We start from the raw sequence: 16,432 nt of genomic DNA, 5'->3' as shown, positions 1-16,432 counted from the left end.
GTAAGTAAAGATGCATTGACTATCTAGAGCATGAAACGGTTACAACGTCGGAAACACCACGCTGATTAATTTCCCCTTTCAATCTTTCTTCCCGTACCCTGCACCACAGGGTAGTCAACCTGGCTCAGCCCTGGAAACCCTCCCTGCCTTTCTTGTGACCTCCTCCTTCTCCCATCTTTTTCTTCCCCTGTCCCGTTCCGCCAGTGAAGGGTAACCAACCGGAATCTTTCCTGGTTAACGTCCCGTGAGGTCTTATCGGCCCCACGATTTTACGCACTTCCCTTTTGTAGCGGAATAAACTGTCTAGCTACGCCAGTTTGAACGCTAAGAATGTGTTCACCTTATAAGTGGCCGACCCTGTACATGTTGTGCTACGCGGGCTACGTCGAAAGGCTCGAGCCGAATAATCAGCGCGGTCGTTTGCAACGGAAACTCGTTCAGCGGTGGTGTTTAATTCGACGCGAGAGCGTAGCACTGCATGGGCGCTCGCCGCCGAGTTTCGTGAGAAGTTATTCTTAAGAGAGAAAGGAAGAGAAAAGTGAGCCCCGTAATTGTCTGCTTCAGTGAGCGATTTCTTCATCTATTTTCCTTCTATTCTTTTTATCCCTCCTTCCCCCCACCCCTATAAGGCACTGCGCCGTGTCGCCTGAAGGCAGACAGAAGTTAGGTGCTTTTTTCCTCTTCCTTCTAACCACTACCACCACTACCACCTCAACAGTAGCTCACAAGAGATGGGGGTGAGGAGGGTGATGAGGGTTTCGTGTCGGGCGAGGCTGTGGGAAGGTTTGAGTGTCCGAACAACAGCTCCGTTCTTTGACCCCGAACGACCTTTACGGCGGTGCGACGCGGGCTCGGCGATGCTTCTTTGACAATGAAATCTGGCCGTGTACATGCGAGCGCTAATGGCTCCAACTGTGTGGCGGCGGCCTGCAGCGTGCACCCGTTCCAATCGCAATGCCGTGCCTCTTAAGCACGCCGCTGCCTCGGTCGAGCGTGTATTGGTTGCGTGCTCTGGTGCCGTTAGCGTCAGCTGCTCCTGACTGCGTGTGAGCGTGCGGCGCCGCTCCCGCTGAAGCTGTCGGTGCGAACGACTAACAATAATGCCCCGCGAGGCACGGGCAGTTCTCAGGGGAACCACTGAGCTTGACCCTAATGAGAAGCGGTGAACGGCGGGAAATACGAGCGGCGTCTTACGTAAATACGTGTAAACCTGGCACGTGCTTCATTCTCACTACGAAGCGAGCCGTCCAACGCGTTCGGAAAACGTTGGCCAGTCGATGATTAGGGCAAGTGTTCGTCAGCTCGAGCACGTCTTTGTGCATTGTGAGCTAGGAAGTGTTGTCTTTCGCGCCCCGTAATTATATATTGGATGTAATACGAAACTAGAGCGAGGTCCTGGAGAAACGACAAGCTTAACATTTCTTTCTCTGCTTAATGAGGACATGGACATATGTACGGTTGTGTACATACGCAAACGGGTCATGCCTACAACGCCGGTAGTTTCTTCTCTCGCTTAGTGCCTCGTGGAGCCGCGTTTTTTTTTGTTTTTTGTTTTATCTGAGGACACGAGTCGTTGAAAAATGCAACTTCTTTTGTGTCAGTCCGTATTCCTTCATTTGTCTCTTGTATTTAGGAAAGTAACAGTTTCGGTCAAATATGATGCGCCAACTTAGTCAGAGACATGTGTTACTGACAAAAAAAGAAAGCTCAAATTATCGCGGGAGGGAGAGCTGGTCGACCGTGCCAATCCTAAAAAAGAACCACACTTTCAGCTGTTTTTTTTATATAAATTAACTTGTTTTTTTTCTCAGTTAGCGTTGGTGAGTTTATGCATCAAAGGTATAAGTGTACTTTCACAATATATCAAATGCAAGAAGCTAGTTTTCGAGCTTACGATTGGTATTTCAAGCGTATCAAGCTCAGTTTTGGTAACACCTACTGAGCCCATATTCATAAAAATGTCTTAGAGTAAGTATTTAAGTAGGGAAATATTTAGGCCAATCGCGGTAAGGGACATTTCATTAGCGAAACCAGCTGACGAACATGAAAACACACTCGCGAAAGAGAAGTTCCGTGAATTAGGCCCCTGTTTCTTACAAGAATATGATGACGAGCTCTTTATTTACACCTGATATTTTTTGACGCCCTGATATTATCTTCACAGGACATGTTCTCGGGTACAATGCTACAGTCAGTGTCTCTTCGTTGCGACTTTTCTCTCTCTCTCTTCCTGTTCACCCCTCCCCCATCATGCCACGAGGGGCCGCCATCTCCTACCTGTGTCTGTGGGAACGCGCAAAAATAGCTCGCAGATCCTCAACAATACTCAGCCTGCTAATTTTGTACTTTCACCGATCTCAATTCGCCATGACCTTGTCGTCAGCTGTTCATCGTCAAACCTGCAGCCCACATGCGCTGCGCCGACAACTTGCAACAAGTGGCTGAGGATTCACGCGAATGTTAAAAAAAACAATGTGCGACAAAAATGTACTATAGGAGTCAGAGTCGTAAACAAAAGTAGCGCGGTAAAAAAGAGGAAGCACCTGGAGTCGTCCAGGCGCTTCTTGGAGAAACATATTGGGACGTCATGGGAAGTCCTGTAGAATGATGTTGACACAGAGCGCGCAGAAACGCCTACACGATGAATTTCTGTTATGAGTGAAAAGGTCTTGAAGTTGACCTCGGACCTTGTCTCAAGGTGAGAAATGTTTCTAGCTAACGCTTTACCGAGCCGTGAAGTCAACCCTGCCATAAACATCGCTTAACTGAGTTCATGAGCGTCAAGGCTGTAGCCCCGTCGCGCCCCTATATACGCACACAACTCCCATGAGAAGAGAGCGTCGACTCGTCGCTTCTCTTTATGGCACACGCCATTCGAGCTGTCATGCAGCCATTGTACATGCTAAGCGATGGCAACATTTCCTACTGGACCAGTTGATTTCGCTGGCAGGACCTAACATGTCCACTGTATAGACTACGCACGACGTCGTCCTTCGAGAAACATTTGACGTCCTCTGTTTCTATAGTGTTTTTCGATTGTTTTTGTGCAACAGATGAACGCACAGAAGGACAAAAGATTGAGAAAGTCGACGGGGTGATTCATGTTGCTAAAACCTAATCGAAATAACACGGACATATCAGCAAAAAAAAAGAGAGACTGGAGTATCTGTTATCGTATGAATCCCTGTACGTACGTGCATGTTAGCATGCCTATGTTTCTGTCAAAAGCTGAGAAAACAGAAAAAAATACAGTAGCCTGCCATCAATTATAAAAATGCCCTAGAATAGTTTAAAGTTCACTACGATGTTTGAAGTGCGCACATTATAAGCTATCAAATAGACATTTGTCAACGTTACAAAACGCTGTTCCTAACTCTGACTTGTGCTATCTCGACTTCGAACATCAAATTAATATCGAAGATGCACTGTGTGTAGCATATAAATATATTCCAACGCGCATGAAGGAAAAATAAAGGGATGCAGCTCTTCCTATACGCTAAACTGAATATATATAGGTTACCTGTTGAAACTACCTTCATGTGCTGACCGTAGTTACACGAAATGTTGAAGCTGAAACTCCAGCCTTCAAAACGTCGAAACTCGGCTGAACAATTTGCAAATTAGGACCAAGTCAGAGTGTGAATTAAAAAAAAGCAATGATACAAGCTATATTTTGTGTTTGAAAGATCGAGTTACACGATAACTTAATCACGACACCATCAGAGCGCAGGTCATTTGCAGAACTAATGGTGCAATCGAACAATGAACGCGTATTACAAATGGCGTGCTGCGCAATATTTCTAAATTACATTCCCATCGAAACTATGCGTAAGTGTGAAATCGCACTGGCAATTAGACTATACTTGCATTCCATGAACAAACACACTAACAGAAATCAAGACAGAATACGGCGTCATATAGATTCTTCAGTAATACCAAAAGAATTCTACCCTAACTATACAGGCTGGCCCAGCTATCTTTAGCCAGAGTTTAAAAATATGCCGGCACACGCAATTACGACGCAACCAAATGCGTATTGCTGACCATTGCCTGGAGTTTGTCCGACTTTTTTTGTGTCCTAAAATACTGTTTAAATGAATCTGTTTTTTTAACTAACTTTTGAAGGAACAGAGATGCATGAAAAATTTTAACGATAAAGTTGTTGATTAGTTAGCGAAACGTCCAATTAGACAGTTCCGAACTTTATATATGTGAATTATTAGTCTTTCTAATAAATTTATTTAACTGATAATTAGGTAAAGTTAGTCGGACTGTTTTAAAAACCGCCCGACTAACTGCGTGATGCAACGGTCAGCAACATGCATTTGGTCATGTCGTAATTGCGTGGGTCGGCATATTCTTAAACTTTGGCTAAAAATTGCTGGGGCACCCTGTATATACGTTATTTTGCAACATAGGTGAGCTCTTTGCAGCAACTTAAATATTTCCACGAACTGGCGAAACTCACCGCAAACTTTCCGTTGCACCAAATTCATTCTCGGTAAGAGCCACTTCTCCGAGTATTCTGCAACCGGCGGCAACTCATGATGAGAGAATAATCCCATTGCATGGTGGTTCATCGACTATGTATTTTTTTCTTTTTCTTTTATGTTTTTCGTGTGGGAATCGAACCTGAATAAGTGAAACTGGTTCAAGTACAACCAGTGTGTTTCTGTTTATCGTTTGCACCGTCTCGTTGGCAATAATTCAGTGTATAAGCTCTCCATCCAAGTCGGTGCGGCACATTTTCAAGGATCCTAGCCGGTATTCTAAGAGCGGCAGACTCTTTAAAATTCAATGTTCTTGCCAGTCGGTAGAAAAATAGGAGTGGCTGTTATGCTCGCACGACATCATGTCGCGGCTCCAAATTTAGACACATCGTACTGGCAAAGCGGAGGCTGTTTAAGGTGTAACATTCCTTTGCCGGTTCATCTGTCCATGTGGTAATTCAAGGACCTGTTCTCGCTCTGGACATTGCTTCGTGTCGCGAATGTATGTTTCTTTTGTTATACTATATTATAGCTGCTCATCTTGGCAGTTACCAACGATGGGAATCTAAGTTCCACGTTGTTGTGCTGTGGTCATTCTCAGAATGTTGATTAGAGAAATGTCACTTGCTGTCATGACCATGCTACGTGCGTGTATTTGCATTTACCATGACCTTCTAAAGCAAACTGCTATGCTTTCTTCAAACGGTGGTGGGTAAGAAGAACGGCAACGCTAGAAATTGGTAACACTTTGTAACGCAAAGTTTCAAGTCACGAGAGTGGTAATATTGTATGCTTTTGAAAAAGCGAAAGTACTACGTTTTGCGAGATAGCAGTTTGAAGTTTGACAGATGTTATGTAATTTAATGTTGCGAACATTGCGAAAACGTAATTCAAAAAGCTTTGTTGTTTTGTGAACTACGACAAAAAATATAAACGTGGGGGATTCATTCAGATGGCTTAATACGGCCTGTGGAAAAAAAGTATACCGTCAATAGCTTCAAATAGACTTAGACATGAATTTATTGGCGTTAATCGTTCTTCCAGAGCAACTTTCGTAAATTTTGATAGGCTCAAAAGCCCGGCAAAGTAGCACGTCTGGCCATCATTATCACCATCACCCTGACTACGCCTACTGGAGCTACTGCAGGAAAAAGTTTCTTCCCTTGCATTTCCAAATGAATTCGGCCTGTTCTTTCTGAGGCTACGTTATCACCTCACACGTTTTTATCTCCTTTGGCCATCTTATTTAGGCCTCCCCATGACTCGCTGATCTTCTCTTGATCCAACGTGGTGCTCTCAACTGCTCTTAATTATCTTGGGTCCTTAATAAATACCCGGACTAACGAATTCTTGCTTCTTTATTTATACTATGTCACTCTCAAACCATGAATGGCAGTTTAATAGTATTTCCCACTATAAACATATTTGACACCTGCACCTTTTTGGTGCTAATACCTACGAGGAAGAGCCTGTAGCCTTGGTAGGAGGATTTAACTTGCTAGAAGTTGTGCACGACGCAGTGAGCATGTAATGTAAATAACAGGCGTTACTTTAAGAGACATTATCACGGCAGAGTAGGTGAGTAAACTTGTGCGTGTTTACTGTGTACTGTCTTCAGATTGACGCAAGACTAATGATCAATGCAAAGCGAAGGCCTGAAGTGATGAGAAGTGCATGAATAAGGAATATCACTGTAAGTCAAGGAAGAGGAAACTGACGTGGGCGATTCTTCATGGCGTAAGTTTAAATCGTAGACATACTCCCTGTTCGACTTGTCATAATTGTAAACAGGTCCCAGTTTAAGATACATATGTTACACTGTGGAACAGGCTAAACGTTTTTCAGGGGTCTTTATGTTCTGTAGGCACGTATAGTAGCCAGGCTGAAGAGATCATTTGTAAAGAAAAAAATACTAAAAGATAAAAACAAGGGTTCCAATTATTATTGTTCAACCAAGTAGAAATAAAAACTACAGTGAAAACGCTTGTTGTGCACTGCATGTTTGCATTTTTAGCCTCTTTTTTGTGAATATTTGTTCATTTGGATGGCTCTGTGAATCCCTTCGTGTTTGTTTGCTCTCTTCAGCACGTTCTTTTTTTTTTCTGAAGGAGCGATATTTTACCCTCTTTTGTGCTCTCCAGTATATTCACTCTTTATCGTATACAGTTTTGTCAGGCGAGGAGTAGCTTATGACAATGATGACGCCAATTTCCTGTTTAAGACGCATTTAATTTAAAACACTGCTTGTCTATTTTGTTTCGAGCAAAGAACGACAAAGTGCCACCTTACAACAAAAACACACGCACACACAAAGAAGCAAAAAATAGTACATTAAAAACTTTGTCTACCTGGTTCACCACTTTAAGCAGAATGTCAGGCCAGATAAGATCGGCTCGTAAGATGCCTGCTAGACTTAGTTGCTATGAAATATCAGTAATATTTTTATTGGTATTTTCTTGTCTTGTGCAATAAGGATGTACCCTCAATCACCATGGATCGCTTGTACATAACAGCAATACTATCTCTGCAAATAAAAAATAATGACCATGTCGTTGCAAGTTTTTTAACTTAGTGTATCGTGATTTTTTTTTATCAGTCGCATTTCTATGACTTCGGCGCGTCCTCTTGTGTTAACGGTTCTAAGGATTGATTTTGGAACATCTTCAAGTCTTCTTTTTTTTTTCTACCTCTTCTTCCCGATCTCTCCGACGCACCGGAATGTGTGCTTGGATGCCAAATCAGTGATCCGCACTGACGCTCCTTGAAAAGCTTCGCGCTCTGATGTAGACGATGTGAAGTGTTACGTAATGAAAATGTATCGCACTATCTAGCTGCCCTAGATGTTGAAAACAAGGTCCCTAAAATGAAAAAAAAAATGCCCTTGACCAACGTTGTTTTGGTGGGACGAAATTTAGTTTCTTGGGGAGGAAAACACGGGCTGTGGACGTTGCACAAAGGTTTGCCCCAAACCAGCTCGCGAGATTCGGAAATGCAGTCACATTCTCCACGTAAACGCGATAGTTACACAAAGCACCGTACGCAAATAAAACTAGCAAATATTCACCGACGATTACGATACCTTACGCGAATTATAAGCGCAGCTTCGTGCTGGGCTGAGGCCAATTGTGTTTGAAGTTTTGGGCCATTCCATTAATTACAGTATGTTTGATGTAGGATAGCACCCACTACGCCAGTATTTGTCTTCCTGCGGATAAGTGAAGTACCGCTACGCATCTGTAAGGCATCACGTGCACTTTGTGTGATGTTGCATGAGGCTGATGACGATGAAGAATTGTGGCTGAGCACTTTGCAGAGCGTGGAAAGCATTAAACGACACACACAATGGGTGAATATAGCAATGAGTGATGGCTGGCTTTCATTTTACTCTTCTGTCACGCTGTATAACGTAGGTTAAACCAATTCCTTGCCCGGAATGATGCCTGTATAGAATATATATACAAATTTCTATCCCCATGCAGTGTAGTTCTGTGGCAGGATACTCGACTGCCACGCAGAAGGCCCGAGCTCCAATGGCGTTCGATCCTAGATGTGTTTCTTTTTTCTGATAGTATTTTTACATTTCAATCGGTTACGCTACTGACGGCCACGAAGACCGTGACGTGCTTAAGAGGTGCACTCTAAAAAGAAGCGCATAGGCCAATTACGCGAGTGAACCAAAGAACACACATGCTCTGGGACATGTTTTTTGTTGTTTTTTGTGTTTTTTTTCATCAGTTCGTAGCCCTACGCGATGGCTCAGGGGGCTGCGTTATACTTTGCTATTGAGCGTGAGGTACATTCTTCAATTCTCGATGGCGGCAACCTCGTTTTCATGGGAGAAAAATGCAAAAATAAAACCGCTCGTCTGTCCATTACTATAGCCCGCGGTTAATAACTGCAGGTGAAATTAACGAAACGAAACGGTGGAACAACAGACCATAGAAGTGGAGACGACAAACACAGCGTGTACTTACAACGTCCCACGACCATAATTGGTCGGCTTCCTTTTGCGTCAAGTTGCCCCTGGTGCAGCAGTCTACTCCAGCTGAACTAGGGCAATTTCCAGTTATTCACTGTATACTTCACTTTTTTTTTTTCCTTCTAATAAAGGTAGAGCCCTCTAAATTGGTGTAACTATAATGCATGGTTCAATTGATCATCAGCGGTGTATTCCTCAGATGCATTCAAACCCGTCTGTTGCGTATTTGCAGCGCATCGATTGCGTCGAGCGTAGCTGTCCGAAGCCACCTAGCTACGAAAAATACCACGTGATCACCGACCAAGGAGAAGAAACCACAGCATCGTTTGCACTGCCGCGCCTGCGTGTACAGTCGCCTGCCGATAAAAAGATGCAGCGTGCCTTTACCGAGCTTGCTTCGGCGGCGGTGTGTTCCTCGGATGCAGCTTCTCCCTGCTCTCACGTATTAGCAGGTGAAAAGACTATATACTGATCTTTTCTTTTTTTACCTGCTCCTAGAACACTGCTGCTGAACACAGCATTTCAGTGTGTGTGTTTTTCCTACTACCTATGGGCTGCAGATTAGGAATTATGTTTGAGAAACTCAAAGAAATTGGGAAACGGTTCAATGAATTTTGAAGGGAACTTCGCCTCGAAATTGGCTCTCTCAAGGAATAATGATGTTTGTGGTTTAACTCCCCCAAAATCACGATACGATTATGAGGGACACGGTGGTGACTGGCTTTGGAAATTTCGACCAGCTGGGGTTCTTTAACGTGCACCTAAATCAAAGTACACGGACTTCGAGCATTTTCGCCTTTATTAAACGTGGCCGACGCGGCCAGGATTCGATCCCGCAACCTTCTGGGGAGCAGTCGAGCACCATTCCCAGTAGACCAGCGTGGCGGGTGCTCTCTCGAGGCAAGCGTGAACTATCGTTTGGATACGAGTGACAGCGTGTCTGAAGTCAATCTGGCCCTGTGTTTTCTACTGCCACGTTACACCTGCAAACTTCATTTCATCTGGCCACCCAATTTCCTGCCTCCGCCTCACGCCTTCTCCCGTTTCATTGAGCGACCAACCTTCTAACACCATTCTAACATTGTTTAAGGAAAAATAGGTGGGCTGAAACTGCGCTACTTGCGCAAAAGAAAGAAAAAGAGAGAGAACATAAGGAGAAAGGCAGGGAGGTTAACCAGGGCTGAGCCCTGGTGGGCTACCCTGCACTGGGGAAGGAAAGTAATAGAGGAGGAGAAGAAAGGTCACTGACTGTGCGTTCGATAAACATTCAAGAAAGTAGCGCGATTCCATCCCGGCCGCATTTTTTATGCAGGCGAAAATGATTGGGGCCCGTGTGCGTAAATTTAGGAAAACGTTAAAGAAGCCCATATGGTCGATGTTTCGGAAGCCCTCCACTACGGCGTCATTCATAATTATTTGGTGGTTTCGGGACATTAAACCGCAACCATTATAATTAATTGTTCAAGAAAAACAAGTCTAGTACAAGCCGTCTTCATTTACCTTAAGACAGCTTTCGACAGCTTAAATCACATTATAATTCTCACCGAGCTTGAAAGCTATGGGATTCGTGGGCGTGCTCTTGAAATGTGAGTTCTTATTTGTCGCATCTACGTCCGTATATTTGCGTTTATGGGCACTGATCACAAGCATTGGGTCTTACGTCAGTTGTGCTACACGGAATTGTACCGGGGCCGTTCTTGTTAGATTATATATTAACGACACCGTTACTTTTCACGATAACTCATTCTATGGTATACACCCGACGACTCCGTGGGCATTTTAACGATAAAATACCTGACTGATTGATTAAGAAAGCTGTTGTAAAGTGACGTCAGTCCGTATCAAGCTGCTCTGCACACACTGGTGGCGCATGCGCCTTTCGATCGCTCTCTCTTCCATTTCCCCTTCACTTGCTATTTATGCTCTTTGAAGTGGGAGGAATAAACGCTAACGTATTCGCTGGTCAGGTGCGTGCAGTCGTGCTTTGTGCACACGTGCGGTGTGCGTCGGAACTATGTAACAAAAACCAGTGAAATGCTTGTCACGCAAGGACGTTATAATAGCAACTGAATGCGACTAATGTGGCTGAAAAGAACGTAATTATTTTTTGCCCTAAAAGCAAAACTGCATTATTCTGTCAATCGTTTTAACTTATAGTTCCAGAAACATAAATGGTACGACATTTAAAACTATGGAAGTTTCGTTTTCAAAAGATGTGCTTATAGCATGTGCATATCGATTACGCCTGTTTAGGTGTCTCGCGTTTTATTAGTCTTCTCTAGCGCAATAATTACGTTACTCCGGTGAATATAGCCTATTCAATTATTGTTCGGGTTTAACGACCCAGAACCAGCATATGATTATGAAAGACGCCGTAGTGGAGACATCGGAAATTTTTATTACCCGAGGTTCTTTAACGTGCTCCGAAATCTAAGCAAACGGGCTTACAACATTTCCGCCTTCATCTGAAATGCTGCGGCCGTGGTCTTGATTTGATCCCGTCACCTGCAAGTCAGCAGCCGAGTGACTTAGCCACTAGACTAACGTAGTGGTTCAATATCACTTTTTTTTCTTTTCAAATATTTGTTTATGTCACAAGTGAATGACTGCCAACTCGCATGTGGCACTTGAGCGCACACATCTTTAAAAAACTTCTACGTCCTTCAAAAAAAAAGTCTGCGCTTCATTTGTAGCTTACCTAGAGATCATTCTGCATAGCTCTTCTATAATGCTTCCATTCCTCCGGTATTTAATGCCTAGTTACTACATGTAAATGCGGAATAACGAACAATATATCAATGCGCACATATATAACAGAGTTAGCCTAATGGTCCTCTGGGTATCCTTTACGGGCCACGAAAAAAAAGTCGAAGCAAGAACACCCACGAATTACGCTACCCAGATGCCGAGAATAACATTCCTCCAAGTGTATCAAATTTTTTGACGCAATAAAGTATTAACATTTTTGTTTACAGGTATGCGCTTCATGATTTCTTCGTGAACTGGTATATAGAATGCCAGATTGTAACTTTGCTTTTGGTGAGTTTTTTTTGTCAGCATTTCTCTGTTTTTGTTTTACTCTAAATGGTGTTTGCTTGCCACGTACTTTTGGTGATCATCTGCAAGGAAATATATACTCTCCTTATGCTTATGTGTGCCAGTTTTTGTATGCTCTCATTGCATACTGTTGAACTGTAATATGCTGGAAAGTTTAGTCGAGATCGTAACAAGATTGAAGCTTGGGCTAGTTTGTCGTACTTCATTTATTAAACTGCAACAAAACTATACACGAACAGAGTAAAAAGGCAAAAACACAGCGCTCAACTCGCAACTGAATATATTATATGAGAAACGGCACTCATAAGACCAACTACTGTAAGCTTCTCGAATGCACGAACTAGAGGAACGCAGAAATCATTGCGTATCGACAAAAACAAAACGACCACACCACAAACACACAAACAATGTAATACATCAAAGTCCCATTTACTAGTCCTAAAACTCATAGTCACGATCAAGCAATGCCACTGATGGTTCACTAATGCATGAACCAGATTGTTCTCTGAAATAGTAAGCACCGTTTCACTCTGATAAACTTATTGTTGTGTTTATTCAAAACAATATTCTCATTGAATTTCAGTTAGCATCCACAAGTGTTACATGAGAAGCTAAATGAGAAGCGTATACCCTCTTGTGTTCTATGAGTGTTCACGTTCTTTCAACTTAATGTTTGCACAACCTGCCCATTTATCCGATGTAACACCCCCGCACGTTAAGTGGATATACCACGCCCATATTACATGGCACTTGTGGTTTTATGTGTCTGATTTTGTAAATGTAGTCATAGTCTTTTGGGGATATTTTATCTCGAATTTTCTCGCGCATCGATGTACGCACATAAAGAAATTGTGGCTTTTTTTTTCATTATTATAGCCGTCTGTTTCGTTTGAAGGCTTTCTACCATTCACCCATTTAGGCTGTTTACGGTCACGGCTCCTTCATTTGTGAATTATAACCAGTGGATCCTAGCCTTTGACCCTGTTCATTAAAGCTTTCTTGTACACTGAGGCAAGACGTAAAAATGGCTGCCCTTCCATTATGAAGCTCATTTGAGATCACAAGAGCTTTTCCTTCCCATACATTCCTCTCCCTCTGAAATCTCGTACCTTATTATATGTGAAAAAAAGTAGCTGGCGTTAAAATAGTGCCAAGATCCCCCAATTACGATATAATGAAATTCACCGATGGTTACGATAAATCATCGACGATTACCGAAATTCACCGTCGATTACGATGGTGCTAATTTTGAGTGCAGCTTCCTGTTTGAACAACGGCAACTGTGTTTGAAGTTTTGCCTTTCCGTAGTCGTAGCGCTGTAAAATCGTTACATACTGCTTAATCGAGTGAAACGCCGACAGCCTACGACAAGCAAAGCCAGTTGCAGTGCCAGCCCTGCGTGCGCACGAGCTCCGACCGAGGGGCCAGCGTGCGTGTCGGAGGAAGAAAGCGTGGTAATAGGCCAGTGCGTGGGTCGTGATATCGACAAACTGTGCGTTCCCTATTTTCTCCTCGTTCGCTCTATCAGTCAACCGGACAATGCCAATGCTAAAATGCTAACGGCGACGCTGCTCAACGCAGGAACGGGCGACTAAAAACTGTGTTCTTCAAAAAGCTATGGATCATCTCTCTGAATATAATCCTAATGGGATGCAAAGCAGTAGTAATGCGCACGGCATTGAGCCGGTTGAAACGGGCGTCGATGCGGGTGATGGAAGAATGGTTTGATGTGAAACTCGGTGTAGCGTTAACTCGAGTAAACACTGCACCGAGAGGCGGGTTGCGGGTTGCGTAGACACGGGAGGCGGGTTGGGTTTCGTCACAGATAAATGAGCCGAAAGTGTGTTTCCGCTCGACGTGTGGTTGAGCATTGTGGGCGGTGGAGAGGGTGAAGTGAGAGAGAAGTGTGTTGTGAGTGGGTGGAGTAGCCGGCAGCTGCGGGCGCTGCGGAAAGCGAGCTGTGGGTGAGGGAGTGAGGGACGTCAGCACGCACCTGCGAGGAAAGTGTTCGAAGTGGGCATGACGTCAACGCACAGCTGCGGCATGACCTACTTGGCTACGCTCCAGCACCTGCGGCAAGAGGAACACGTTGCGGTGCGATCGTATGGAGGCACGTTTCACGTACGGCATTGCTCACGTGAGTCAAAGAACTGCTTCGCATCTAAAAAAAGCGCGAAAACATGGCTACAACAGAAGAAAACCAGACACCTTCTCTTCCCAAACTATGGCTCAACTTTCGGGTGTCCAAGTCTTTAAACGCTAACATTAGCGCCACATAATAAGAAAAGTATACGGCCATCATACTGCTGTCATGGCTCAGTTATTTGCTTCTTTGGAGAGTTATTAAAGACGAGTACTGTAGATCTATGTATCATAATGTCGACGGATGATGTGCAGGTGACCTTCGCTTACGCCGAGAACGCAAAAAAGCGTGAGATCTCGCATCAGAATGAAACGTTCTGAAAATAAGTAATCAATATTTGGATTTCAAAGTAAGCTCACTTCGCCGCCAAGACACCATGGGAGAAAACATCCGCTTCTTCTTCTATGTAAATATTCTGTGCCACAGCTGCACAACCAGGCATGTTCTAATAAACTTTTTTCTTTCTATTTTCTTTTTTTATGTAAGACCTCTCTTCTACCATCTTTTATTCTCCTTGTGCCTTTCTCCAGCACAGGGTAGCCAGCCAGTCTGAGAACTGGCGCAAATCTCTGTCCTTTCGTTTTCTCCTCCTCCTCTTTCTGTCATGAAGATAGCCTTCTTCTTTTCTTTCTTTTTTTGATATATTGATTGATATGCGGGTTTTAACGTCTCGAAACAGCCATATGATTATGAGAGACGCCGTAGTGGAGGGCTCTGGAAATATTGAATAGTCACTTGGGGTTTTCTAACGTGCACCCGAATCTGAGCCCGTGGGCGTACAGCATTTTCACCTCAATCGCTGCAGCAGCTGAGTACCTTCGCCACTAGACCACCGCGGCAGGACTTCGTTTCCTTTTTCAATGAGCAGCATTATGCCTCATTACATTCAGTTTTCGTTTCAACACCACGAAGTTCTTCGTACTGTCTCATCGATTTCATCTGCTTCAGCAGTTTTTCAACGCCTCATAGCGGCCAAAACATCGCATTATATGTTTTTTTTTATCTGTTGCCTTGTCCGAATACAGTGTGTTCCAGGGCCTAGCCTCGTTGTGCCTGGTATACGTAGGTTTCTTGTAAAAAAGTTTCCGCGCACATTTGGCCTTTCGTAATTTGCTTTTACAACGTTGTCGGCATAAGTACTAAGCACCGCTTTCGGAGAAGACGCGTCTGAAACATCCGCAGCCCACGCGCGTATAGCGCAAGCGCGTCTTTGAGGCACCCGCTGTGCATCGGATGTCAAAGGGTTCAATGTCTCGCTGTGTTTGCGTAAGGAGCGGTGGGGCCAGCCCATACCCATCCCATCCAGGGAACAAAGACCCGTTCCCAAGTGCGAGCGTAGGCAGTAACCAAATATTTGAACACGTTAGTCGAGCGCAAAACGACGAGCGAAAGGATGAGCCTTCCCAGTCTTTTCTCTCCTTCCATCATTCATATTCGTTTCCTGTTTCTTGCTTCTTGTCTGCTTTCCTTCATTCCTTTGTTGCACGTTTTAAGACACACCTTTGATAGTGTATTTTCGTTAGTTTCGTGACGTTTTTTTTAATTTTGTTTCATTGATTATATTACGAAACAACGTGGAGCGGTCTGCAAGCAAAAAGCTGTCACCCCTCACAATCTCGTTCTGTCCGTCAATCCGGTCTCATGTGCGGAGTGAACTGCTCCGTTCTCAGAAGCGGCAGTACATCATTCGGGGCTTGGGACGTTAGCGCTCAACGCACCCCTCCCGTGCTATCAACCCAGTGCGTCTTCGCCGTGGGACAGTGACTCCTACGCTGAAAAGCGCTTCTATCTCAGGGTTTATTTGTCACGATGTCACCGCTCCAAATGCACCTGTCACATTCTCCTGTGGACCCCCGTCGCCCGGTTCTGGTTTGAAATAGACGAATGCTGTAAACCAAGTTGTTTAGTTCCTTCGCCGTCCCGGACGTGCGGCGTATGGTTCTCAGCCGTGACTGAGAGCACGTCCACAAAGAAGATGAAGGAAAACAAAATTTGTCACGTGCCGGCATCAATACCCTGTTATTAAATCTTTCAATGTGTTTTTTCACACTATAGAGCAGCGAGACAGCAGTCATGTCGTTCCATGTCTAACGCGGACGATTGCGCTCCGCGCCGCTGTTAATAGGTGTCCCGCCTTCTCTGGTGCTTAGGCCTGCTATACGCGATGCGGCTACCGCCGCCGTGATCACATAGCGCCCGACACGCCGCAGGCCATTTGACCAAGTGGTGTACTCCGTGAAAGTTGGCCGTCGAAGAGAGCGTCCTTAATCCTCCGTGACGCGCAATTACGGACTTCAAACTACGTTTCAAGCTAATCCTGTGACATTCATCGTTCAAAAGCAACCACCCCCCCCCCCCCTTTCCGAAGAGAAGCGCTCGAAGGCCCTTCGAGTAGAAACAACGCGACCTTGACCTTCAACCCCCTCGAACGCAGACAGAGTGACGGCGAACTCGAAAGTGCCAATCGGAAAGCACCGAGGTTCGCCCACGAACGGCCCCCGCCATAAGTCGACGTGTTCATTGCTGCGGCGTATATTCCGCTTCGGCCCGAACAACAATGGTCGATTAGAAAAAGTCCAAGCACCCGTCTCGGCTCCCCGTTCTCTCGTCTGTAGACAATGCCTGTCATCTAGGGCGATAGTAAGTCATTGTACACTTGTCTGATAGGCCGTCTGCAGCAGTGGGCCACCTGCTTTTGCGTGCCTTTCTTATTGTCGCGAGACTCGTTGACATGCCCACCAACCAGCCTGTCTGATCTTGAGG

The 16,432-nt window shown here is 44.6% G+C and overlaps 2 protein-coding genes across 5 annotated transcripts in view; one reads left to right on the top strand and one right to left on the bottom strand.

Moving 5' to 3' along the window:
* Positions 1–16,432, bottom strand: part of LOC119171693 (acetylcholinesterase) — a 62,273-nt gene that overhangs the window by 19,218 nt on the left and 26,623 nt on the right. For 2 of the 3 annotated variants that reach the window (XM_037422503.2, XM_037422505.2), the window contains exon 1: positions 4,469–4,588. The exons of the other annotated variant lie outside the window; for it this stretch is intronic. The gene's annotated coding sequence lies outside the window, so the exon portion shown is untranslated. Of the gene's footprint in view, positions 1–4,468; positions 4,589–16,432 lie in introns of those variants that run through there. 3 annotated transcript variants of the gene reach the window in all.
* LOC119171692 (acetylcholinesterase-like) overlaps positions 4,811–16,432 on the top strand; it is a 96,728-nt gene continuing 85,106 nt past the window's right edge. The window contains exons 1-3 of one of the 2 annotated variants that reach the window (XM_075892267.1): positions 4,811–4,992; positions 6,109–6,227; positions 8,702–8,921. The gene's annotated coding sequence lies outside the window, so the exon portion shown is untranslated. The remainder of the gene's footprint in view (positions 4,993–6,108; positions 6,228–8,701; positions 8,922–16,432) is intronic. The other variant, XM_075892268.1, reaches the window with a different exon arrangement.

Source organism: Rhipicephalus microplus, chromosome 4, assembly GCF_043290135.1.
Source record: "Rhipicephalus microplus isolate Deutch F79 chromosome 4, USDA_Rmic, whole genome shotgun sequence".
NCBI lineage: Eukaryota > Metazoa > Arthropoda > Arachnida > Ixodida > Ixodidae > Rhipicephalus > Rhipicephalus microplus.
Note: the sequence above shows the minus strand (reverse complement) of the source record. Positions and strands in the feature narration are given on the sequence as shown.